Raw genomic sequence first — 10,893 nt, forward strand, 5'->3', positions numbered from 1 at the left:
GTGTTTTAGTGAGATGTATATTTATTTTTTAATTGACAAAAAAGTTAATACCACCGCAGAAAGGATATGGTTTTTAAGTGAGTGGAATTCTAATATATGATTTTATTCCTCCTACCATGTTTTTGTAACTATTTGTTTTTTTCTTTTTGTAATATTGTGAATTTTGTGTTGTTATTCTTTTAATAAATATGGTGTCCCTGCGAAGGGATAGTCAACTTAAAAAAAAATCTGTTAATATCTGATACGTCCCCTATCTGGGGACCATATATTAAATGGATTTTTTGAACAGGGAGATGGAAAAAGAGCTTGCTCTGTCCACTCCACGCATTGACCTGGTTTTGCAGTACCTCCAGGACAGGTGCACCCCTTCTATTCCAGTATAAAAAAACTGAATGAAATTGAGAGATGGATTGCAAGCATCCTTCCAGCAAGCGAGTGTAAAGTTGCTGTGTCCTGCCTCAGGAGTCTGCACTTCAGCTTCTCCTCTGTCAGGGCTGTGCTGTGCTGCTTTCTGCTTACCTGCTGCATCTAGTCTGTCAATCTCCTAATTGCATCAGCTGTGGGTTTGTTCCAGCACCAAGCAACCCAGCCAGCCAGTCTCCTCCCTCACACCCCAAATCCAATTAAGAGTGATGGCTTAATTGATAGGTTAATTGGCTTATCACCTTAACAAAGTGTTTGTATATCACCTGAATGCAGTGTTTGGACCTCCACTCCACGCACCTTGGGTTTGATTTGGGCCTGTTGTGCACACCTGGGCAGGCTGCTGAGTTGTTCCTGTGAATTGACCCTTTTGAAGCAAGTTGGCTGGATGTAACCAATTTTGCTTTTCTAGTGCTTTAGTAAATAAGTAAAGTTTGTTTGCCTATGTATCCCTCTTGTGGATCTTTTAAACTGGATGACTTGGAGGCTAATAAGTAGTCCAGCACTTCCTATGTATCATCAACAACTGGACCTACCTTGTCTGGACAATGGACGGAACACTGCACGTGTCACAAGAGGCTTGTCAGGTCAGAGGATGACATCACAAGGGCCCTGACGGAACACTCAACAATGGGGCCATGACATCACAATCAACAATGCATACACTTTTATTTTTTATTTTTCTTCACTACTCTCCATTCACTCCTTATGAGTTTTTCTGCTTGGCGTGCTTTGGCACCAGGAATTCTGTGCGAAGAAAAGGCGTGACCAAAAGTGGTAGGCGGAGCTATGCAGATGTAAAACACGAAGAGCAGCATGCTGGTGATTCCTGAGCGTAGGACGCACATTTTCCCTGGTTTGTGAGAGAAAGAAGCCTCCCGGACTGTGTGTGCAGCTGGGGCCTGTAGGCTATCGCCTTCACAAGTGTTCTGCATTGGGGACCATCAGCCTGTAGGGCGAACCCTTTTCTGGTTATCGCTTCTCGGCCTTTTGGCTAAGATCAAGTGTAGAGATACGCAGGGTCTTGACTAGAAGGTGCCTGGGGTACCTGGCTGCTCAAACTGTGGAGCGGACCCTGGTTTATAGCCAGGGTCTTAACCATTGCTACTATTGGGCAGGCGGCTTAGTCCCCAGGCAACAAGAGGCGATCACCATACCTACCTACTGCTTCGGTGGTGGGTGAGGGACTGCTGAGTTCCTGTGACGTTGACAAGATGGCCGAGATGGACGCGCAGAGTCCTGATTAGAGAGACGTTCCTGACTACCAGAAGGTCAAGAATAGAATTTGTTTTGTTTTAATGGATCCAGAGAAAAGAGAAAGAGGTCTTGATTTTCTTGTAGAAGAGATCCTGTTCCGACTGGTTGAGATCAGAAAAGACTATGTCCTGTCGATGCTGGAATTTCCAAGGCGTGGGCTGTACAACGTGGTGTTTATCACTGATGAGGTCTGCGCAGTGGTTTTTAAGCGACTGGAGCAAGTTGGACTTAACCCTATATTGCAGGGGTGGCCAACCCGCGGCTCGCGAGCCGCATGCGGCTCCTCGGACCTTCACTTGCGGCTCTCAGAGGACCGCGGTCTCATCTACATATGCGGCTCGCAGGGGAGCGGGCCAGGGATATCGCCGGTTTTAAAAAATATTAGCAGCACGGGAGAAGGAAGAAGAAAGCAGTCCCCTCCTCCTCCCTGTGCTGCTGCCGCTGCCACCAATGAGAATTAAGAGGGGAAGAGGAGGGGAGGGGCTGTTTACACTGGGGAACGCAGCATAGAGGCCAGGTGTCGGCTATGAGATTCTGCCGGCACCCGCCCCCTGTATCTGTATTAAAGGTTTTCATTGGTGGCGTAGTGCCCACCCCCTTAATACCATGCAGGCCCGCGCTCTGACCTGCATGTCAGGTCACTATGGAGAGGTCGCCACAGTCTTCAGAGCAGCGGCAGCAGAGGTAGGATAAGCCTCCACAGTTTTATTTTATTAAAGTACTGATCTGGGGGTCTTATCTGACATGGGGGTAGTATGAGCTCAGATAAGACCCCCAAATCCTCATCAGACCCACAAAATAAGCCTCTCCAGTGCTCACATAAGACACCCCATGCTCACATCTCCCCTATGTCAAATCATCCCTGAGCATCTGAGCATGGGGCGTCATCTGAGCATGGGGCGGTCATCTGAGCATGGGGCGGTCATCTGAGCATGGGGCGGTCATCTGAGCATGGGGCGGTCATCTGAGCATGGGGCGGTCATCTGAGCATGGGGCGGTCATCTGAGCATGGGGCGGTCATCTGAGCATGGGGCGGTCATCTGAGCATGGGGCGGTCATCTGAGCATGGGGCGGTCACCTGAGCATGGGGCGGTCACCTGAGCATGGGGCGGTCATCTGAGCATGGGGTGTCATCTGGTCATCTGAGCATGGGGCGGTCATCTGAGCATGGGGCGGTCATCTGAGCATGGGGCGGTCACCTGAGCATGGGGCGGTCATCTGAGCATGGGGCGGTCCATCTGAGCATGGGGCGGTCATCTGAGCATGGGGTGTCATCTGATAATAAGGCGGTCATCTGAGCATGGGGGGTCATCTGAGCATGGGGCGGTCATCTGAGCATGGGGTGTCATCTGATAATAAGGCGGTCATCTGAGCATGGGGGGTCATCTGAGCATGGGGCGGTCATCTGAGCATGGGGTGTCATCTGAGCATGGGGCGGTCATCTGAGCATGGGGTGTCATCTGATAATAAGGTGGTCATCTGAGCATGGGGGGTCATCTGAGCATGGGGGGTCATCTGAGCATGGGGCGGTCATCTGATAATAAGGCAGTCATCTGATAATAAGGCGGTCATCTGATAATAAGGCGGTCATCTGAGCATGGGGCGGTCATCTGAGCATGGGGCGTCATCTGAGCATGGGGCGTCATCTGAGCATGGGGCGTCATCTGAGCATGGGGCGTCATCTGAGCATGGGGCGTCATCTGAGCATGGCGCGGTCATCTGAGCATAAGGCGGTCATCTGAGCATAAGGCGGTCATCTGAGCGTGTCATCCGAGAAATCTTGAAACACATTGTGAAAAACAAAGATTGCCAGAAGTCTCACTAAAGCTGTCTACATTACAGGTAGGAAAGGTGGTTTAAATGCACTTTTAAATGTTTGATAACTCAATTGCAGTAATACTGTCGTGTGCACGCATATTTGTGTAAACGGAGAGCTCGTGGCTCCTGGCAGTCATAAGATTTTTTTTTGGGCTCTTTGTGTCTGTAAGGTTGGCCACCCCTGCTATATTGGATGGAGTAAAAGTGTTGGCGTATTATCCAAGGAGAGAGAGGCTGGTGACAGTTCGTATGTTCAGTCATTATGTGCCGGAGGAGGACATTTGCACCTTTTTGATGAGGTACTGTGAAAAGGTGGTTTCATGTGGGAAAGTGTACAACAAGTTCGGTTTCTGGACTACTAAACAAATGTTTCTTGTTGTGTTCCTAGAAGATTCTGGAGGGGGAATTATTCTCCCACCAGGACGATTTAAGATTGGTCCTGTAAATGGGGAATTGTTTTTTAACGGCAAGATGGATTTAAAAAACTGTAAAAGATACGGACATTTGAAAGATGAATGCAAAGAGGAGTGGTATTCTAAATGTGAAATGATAGGACACTTAGTAGAAAATTGTGGAAATGTTAGAAAATGTAATTTATTTGGTAATTCTGATCATGTTTATGCTGCCTGTCCTGAAAAGAAAAAAGAGGAGAGGGAAAAAGAAGTGAGTAAGAAGAGGAAAGATACCGAGGAGAGTGAAAAAGAAACAAAAATAGTGCAGGAAGTAATAATAAAAAGAGCAGTTAAAGAGACTAAAAAAGAAGAAAAATTAGTTAGAGAGGAGGAGGAGGAGGAATATGTAAAAAGAGAACATAATAAGAAAATAGCAAAAGAGATGGAGGATTTGAGGAAATTGTGAGTAAACCCAAACACTTTCTTTAAAGCTGTTCGGAGGAATTTAGAAGGAAGGAAAGAGCGTTTTTTTAATTACTGTAAAGTGCATCCTTTTGATCGGGAAGAACTTCCTGTGGTAATGGAGAAAGAAACAGAATTAGAGAAAAGTATATTAAGGAAAATGGCATATTATGCTTGGAAAAGTGGTTTAAACCCTGATTAATATTGAAATTTGTTAAATGTACTGAATATAAGTCAATTTATTTCTAGTGATGTGTGGATGTATAAAATTTGTGTTGGACTATTTGACAAAATATGTATTTAATTTGAGTTATATTTTATATTATTTAATTATATGTTTTTTCTATTATATTCAGGTTTCATTTTTTTGTATGTTCTCTTTTTTTCTGTTAATAAAATTATGTTGAAACCTTATCTGTTCTTATCAGTTTAATATCTGATACGTCCCCTATCTGGGGACCATATATTAAATGGATTTTTTGAACAGGGAGATGGAAAAAGAGCTTGCTCTGTCCACTCCACGCATTGACCTGGTATTGCAGTACCTCCAGGACCGGTGCACTCCTTCTATTCCAGTATATAAAAACAGAATGAAATTGAGTGATGGATTGCAAGCATCCTTCCAGCAAGCAAGTTTAAAGTTGCTGTGTCCTGCCTCAGGAGTCTGCACTTTAGCTTCTCTTCTGTCAGGGCTGTGCTGTGCTGCTTTCTGCATACCTGCTGCATCTAGTCTGTCAATCTCCTAATTGCATCAGCTGTGGGTTTGTTCCAGCACCAAGCAACCCAGGCAGCCAGTCTCCTCACACCCCAAATCCAATTAAGATTGATGGCTTAATTGATGGGTTCATTTGGATATCACCTGAATGAAGTGTTTGGACCTCCACTCACCTTGGTTTTGATTTGGGCCTGTTGTGCACACCTGGGCAGGCTGCTGAGTTGTTCCTGGGAATTGACCCTTTTGTATTTTTGTAGCAAGTTGTCTGGATGTAACCATTTAGTTTTTCTGGTGCTGTAATAATAAATAAGTTTGCCTGTGTCTCCCTCTTGTGGATCTTTTGAACTGGATTAATTAGAGGCTAAAAAGTAGTCCAGCACTTCCTATGTATTAGTAGCATCTGGACCTAGCTTGTCTGGACAATGGACGGAACACTGCACGTGTCACAAGAGGCTTGTCATGTCAGAGGTCAAGTAAGGTCAGGTCAGTGGATGACATCACAAGGGCCCTGATGGAACACTCAACAATGGGGGCCCTGACATCACAATTAACAATGCATACTTCATTATTTATTTATTTTTTTCCACTACTACTCCATTCACTCCTTATAATTTTTTCTGCTTGGCGTGCTTTGGCACCATGAATTGCGTGCAAAGAAAAGGTGTGGCCAAAAGTTGTGGGCGGAGCTATGCAGATGGCGAACACAAAGAGGAGCATGCTGGTGATTCCTGAGCGTAGGACGCACGTTTTCCCTGGTTTGTGAGAGAAAGAAGCCTCCAGGACTGTGTCTGGTGCTGGGGCCTGTAGGCTGTCGCCTTGAGAAGTGCTGCACATTGGCGATAAGCGGCCCCGTTGTCAAGGCCGAGCGGGTTATTGCTTCTCGGCCTTTTGGCTAAGATCCGTGTGGGGACACATAGGATCTTGGCCGGAGGGTGTGCTGGGTACCCGACTCCTCGGCCTGGGAGGGGGGCGCCGGTTCATAGCCGGTGTCTTACCTCCCTGCTGCTATAGGGGAGCGGCTTAGTCCCAGCACAACGAGAAGGGATCGTTCTTTGCATGCGCATCGCTATGGAGCGCGAGGGAGGGAGAAATACTCTCCGTTTTCTGGCAAAGCCAGATTTTGTTGGCCGTATCGGAAGGCAGACCATGGTGGAAGATGTGGTCGTGAAAGCGTTGGAGTTGGATTTCGATTACATTTTCTGTCTACAAGACTTTCCGAAGGTGGGGCGATTCGAATTAACCCTTGTGGAGGAGGAAATCTGCTATAACGTTTATGAGAAAGTGAAGACCTTAAAGAAGGAAGATCCGGCCTCAATACTGCACAGATTTGACATCTTTCCGGCTTTTCTAATGGAAGAGAGGGCTGTCACCATTCATCTTTATAACCCATACACGCCATTAGACCTGGTACGTGCCTTTTTGTTACAATACTCCACGACTGTCAGAGGGCCTCAAAAATTGTTTGATAGGTGGGGTTTAGCGACTGGCAAATACAGATTTTGGGTTAGGCTGTCCCCCTCGCCGGACGGTATTGGGGGTGTCAAACACCCTCCAGCAAATTTTTCAATTGGCGGGTATAGGGGTTTTCTATATTACGAAGGGCAACCAAAGTATTGTAGACTATGTTTCAAATTTGGGCATGTGGCTAATGAGTGTACCATTGGGAGATGTTGTCGTAACTGTGGGGAACCAGGTCATGAGGCGGCAGAGTGTGTAAAGGTTCGGAAATGTGATGCTTGTGGCAAGACTGGTCACGCCTGTAAGGATTGTCCGAAGGTCCTAATCCCTGGCCGCACTTACGCAGAAGCTCTGCGCAAAACCACGAAATTGGTGGAAAAGAGGTGGAAGCCAAGTCGACCTGATGGGGGTTATGTTGCCCCTCAGGATGGAGCTGAGGACCCAACTGGGGGGTTACAACAAGCAGAGTCACAGCCCATAGCCGATGTCCCTGTACGGAATCCAGATGAGGAGCCTGAGGCCATGGAAGCCGTGGGGGAAAACCAGGAGGGGCAGATGGCCCCGTCCCCCTGTGTACTCTCAGATAAGCCCATTATTCCAGAAGGGAATGGAGAATTATTTCAGTTTGGGCAAGAGAATGGGGCTGAGGATGGTTGGCAAAGGATGGCTGCGAAGAGACCTAAAAGGGATTCTGTTCCAGAGTCTTCTGAAGATGGTACCCCCCCTTGTGGGCAACCATTGCCAGAATCTCCTGGTTTTGCTTCAGAGAACCCATTCATGCTATTGAATAAGGCAGTTGATATGTTAAGTCCTATGAGTGATGATTCTCAATCCTTTTTGAATGTTGAAGAAGTGGAGCACTTAGCAGAAGTGATGACGATGCCTCCGAATTCATGACCTATTGTTTTCTTTTAGTTTGTCATCCCTAATAAGTTTTCTATAAGTTCCCTCAATGTGAGGGTCTTCAGGAATAAGGCTAGGAGATCTGCGATATTGGAAGACATTGCTTCAAGACCGGGTGATATTTTTTGCCTGCAGGAGTGTGGGTTGGTGGAGGCTCCCCAAAAATCTGAATGGCGTTATGGAGATTCTATCTGGTCCACCTCTTCATGCAATAGAAATGATGGGGTGGGTATATTATTTAAAAATGTTAATTTTGTAATTGATCGTTATGTAGTTATTGATCCTGGTAGGTGTCTTCTGATCTATGTTAAATTTAGGAATTTTTTGTTTCGAATTATTAATATTTATGCTCCTACTGAAAAGAATGCGAGGAAAGAGTTATTTGAGAAAATTAATGTTTATTTGCCAGGTAGAATTCCTTGTATTATAGTTGGAGATATCAATTGTCATTTGCAAGGAGATAGAATGGATGTGACAAGTAAAGCCTTTTTGCAAAGTATGAATGATAATATGTTGAGTGATGTAATTAAGATATGTAAGATTAACCCTGTGCCTGCTACTTTTCATGCGGATAGGGGGGGAATACACTCCAGATTGGATTATTTTTTTGTTTCTAAGAGTTTTTTTGTTAAAAGTTATTCACAAATGCATGTAGGTTATTCAGATCATGAGTATTTGTGGTGTGAATTGGAAATAGAAGGAGTGAGGAAGTATGGTAGAGGAATATGGAAAATGAATGTGCGTATGTTAGATGATGTGGAAGTAAGAGGAAAATTTAAAAAAATATATGATGGGTGGGCTCAGAAGAAGAATGAGTTTAAGTGTGTTTTGGACTGGTGGGATTGGGTAAAAGAGAAGGTGAAAGTGTTTTTTAAAAGGATGGGTTATAAATGGGCAGCAAGGGTGAGGAATAGGTATGCTAGATGTAATATGAGGTTGGAGTTTTTGTATGGATTAAGAGAATTAGGATTTGATGTGGATGAGGATTTATGTGAGGAAAGAAAGATTATGAGTGATCTACTGTGTGATAGAGGGAAACAAATTATATATCAAGCGAAGATGGATGTAATGGAAAAAGATGAGTGTTGCTCTAGGTTTTTCTTTAAGAAAGTGGTGAGTACAAGGATGGATCTAGAGAGGGTGAAAGATGTGAATGATGTTGAGGTTTTTGGGGATGACGTTATGAGAGTAGTGGAAGATTTTTATAAGGAGTTATATAGAGAAAAAGAGAGGGATGTGGGTTTAGAGGAAGAGGTACTTGGGGTTTTAGAAGAAAAGGTAGGAGTTGAGGATAAAGGATGTTTAGTTAAGGGTATTTCTGAGGAGGAGGTTAGGGATATAATTAATGGGATGGCTAGGAACAAGACGCCAGGGAGGGATGGGGTACCAGTAGAATTTTATATAAAATATTGGGATATTGTGGGTAAAGATTTAGTGGAGTTGTATGAGTATATGTGGAAGGAAGGTAAGATTGGTAAATCAATGAAAGAAGGGAGTGTTGTATTAATTTTTAAAAAAGAAGTAAGAAGTGATTTGCGCAATTGGAGACCAATTACCTTGTTGAATGTTGATTATAAGGGGTATGCAAGATTATTGGCAAAAAGGATGAGTAGAGTGATTGATCAAGTTGTGCAGGAGGAGCAAGTGTGTGGGGTGCCTGGTCGTAGTATTTCTGGAAATTTAAGTTTGTTGAGGGATATTTTGTGGGATGGATTGCAGAGGGATAGAAGTATTAATGTTTTGTCACTGGATTTCGAAAAAGCCTTCGACAGGCTTTCTCATGCTTTTTTGTTTAATGTCTTAGAAAGAATGGGTTTTCCGAATGTGTTTGTTAGAGCTGTAAGGAGTTTGTATGAGGAGATTGGGAGTCGAATATTAGTGAATGGTTTTGAGAGTGATCAAATTAAGGTAGGATCAGGTGTTAGACAAGGATGCCCGCTTTCGCCGGCAGTCTTTATTTGTGCCATAGAGCCGTTATTGGGTTTAATTAGAAAGGATAAGTTTATGAGAGGAGTTAGTGTGCCTGGGAGTGGTGGTAGGTGTGTAAAAGTTTTTGGTTATATGGATGATGTTTGTGTGATAAGCGAAAATAAAGCTGAGTTACAGAGGGCTAAGTTGCTTACAAATTTCTTTTGTGGAGCTTCAGCCTTTAGAGTAAACTGGAATAAGTGTGAGGTGAAGTGTTTTGGGGGTGGATGTGATGTTTCAGAGTTGGGTGTGAAGGTGGTTGATAGTATAAAAGTGCTGGGTATTAAGTTTGATGAGAGGTTGAATGGGCATGAGAATTGGTTGGATGTGAGAAGTAAAGTGATTAAGAAGTTGGATTATTGGAAATTACGTGAATTAACATATACTGGTAAAATTCTAGTTATTAAATGTGTTGTTTTGCCAATATTACTTTTTATTGGAAATGTATTCCCCCCCACGTATATGGAATTAAGGCGAATTAACCGAGTTTTGTTTTTATTTTTGTGGGGTGTTAAAATAGAAAGAGTGAAGCGGGAGACAGTTGTGAAATCTAGAGAGAATGGTGGTTTGAATTTTCCAGATGTTCATTTATATTTGTGTATTAATTTCATGGTGAATGTATTGAGGTTGTTAAATGGAAGTGGTAAGGTGGCTTGTATGGTGAGGTATGCTGGGGGTTGGTTGTTGTGTCGCATGGGATGGTGTGAAAGAAGTTTGAGACAACCAGTGGCCTTTGTTTGCCCCTACTGGTACGTAGGATTGGAGAGCTTTATGAAGAAAAATGGATTGGCTAAATTGAGTGTGAATGATCTAAAAAATAAAAAGGGAGTGCTGAGAGTATGTAAGAAGGAAGAGGAGGCAGCAGATATTAATCTGCTGTCTTCAGTAGAGGCCGAGAAAGTGTGGAAGAATGTAAGTATGGATGGAATGACAAATAAACAGAGAGATATGGTGTGGTTAAGTATGCAAGGGGCTTTGCCGGTTAGAGAGATCCAGAAGAGACGGGGTTTGGTAAGGAATGATGTATGTCCGAGACAGGGGTGTGGAGGGTGTGAGAGTGTTTTACATTTATTTTGGAACTGTATGTTTGCCCAAGAAGTATTTAGAAAGGTGAGAGGTTTAATTAAAGAGTTAACTGGTTTAAATGTCTTAACATATGCTTTGGTGTTGTTTGGAATTGGGATATCTTGCAAAAAGAAGAGTAGAGTGTTGTGGCTGATGATGACCTGTCTTAAAGAAGTTTTATGGGATGCTAGGAATATTTATGTGTATAAGAGAGAGGTATGGGATGTGGATGAGTGTGTTAAAATATTCCTGAGTCGATTATATCTTTGCTATTTGTGGGATCTTAGAAAAGGAAGTGGTTTTGACGCTGAAGGGGTGTGGAAATTCCAAAAGTGGAAAAAGCTTGTTTTGCTGTAATTTATATGTTATATTTTTGAATTAAAAAAAAAAGACCATATGATGATTTGGTTGATGAGATTGGTTATGATATTT

The 10,893-nt window shown here is 43.7% G+C and overlaps 1 non-coding gene and 1 pseudogene across 1 annotated transcript; both read left to right on the forward strand.

The window, feature by feature from the left end:
• Positions 1-211: 211 nt before the first annotated feature.
• LOC122942842 lies at positions 212-369 on the forward strand (annotated as a pseudogene).
• A 4,357-nt stretch (positions 370-4,726) lies between these two features.
• LOC122942920 lies at positions 4,727-4,919 on the forward strand. Its single transcript, XR_006390758.1, has one exon. It is a non-coding gene; the product is annotated as a U2 spliceosomal RNA (small nuclear RNA).
• Positions 4,920-10,893: the final 5,974 nt, after the last annotated feature.

This window comes from Bufo gargarizans, chromosome 6 (genome assembly GCF_014858855.1).
Source record: "Bufo gargarizans isolate SCDJY-AF-19 chromosome 6, ASM1485885v1, whole genome shotgun sequence".
Lineage (NCBI taxonomy): Eukaryota > Metazoa > Chordata > Amphibia > Anura > Bufonidae > Bufo > Bufo gargarizans.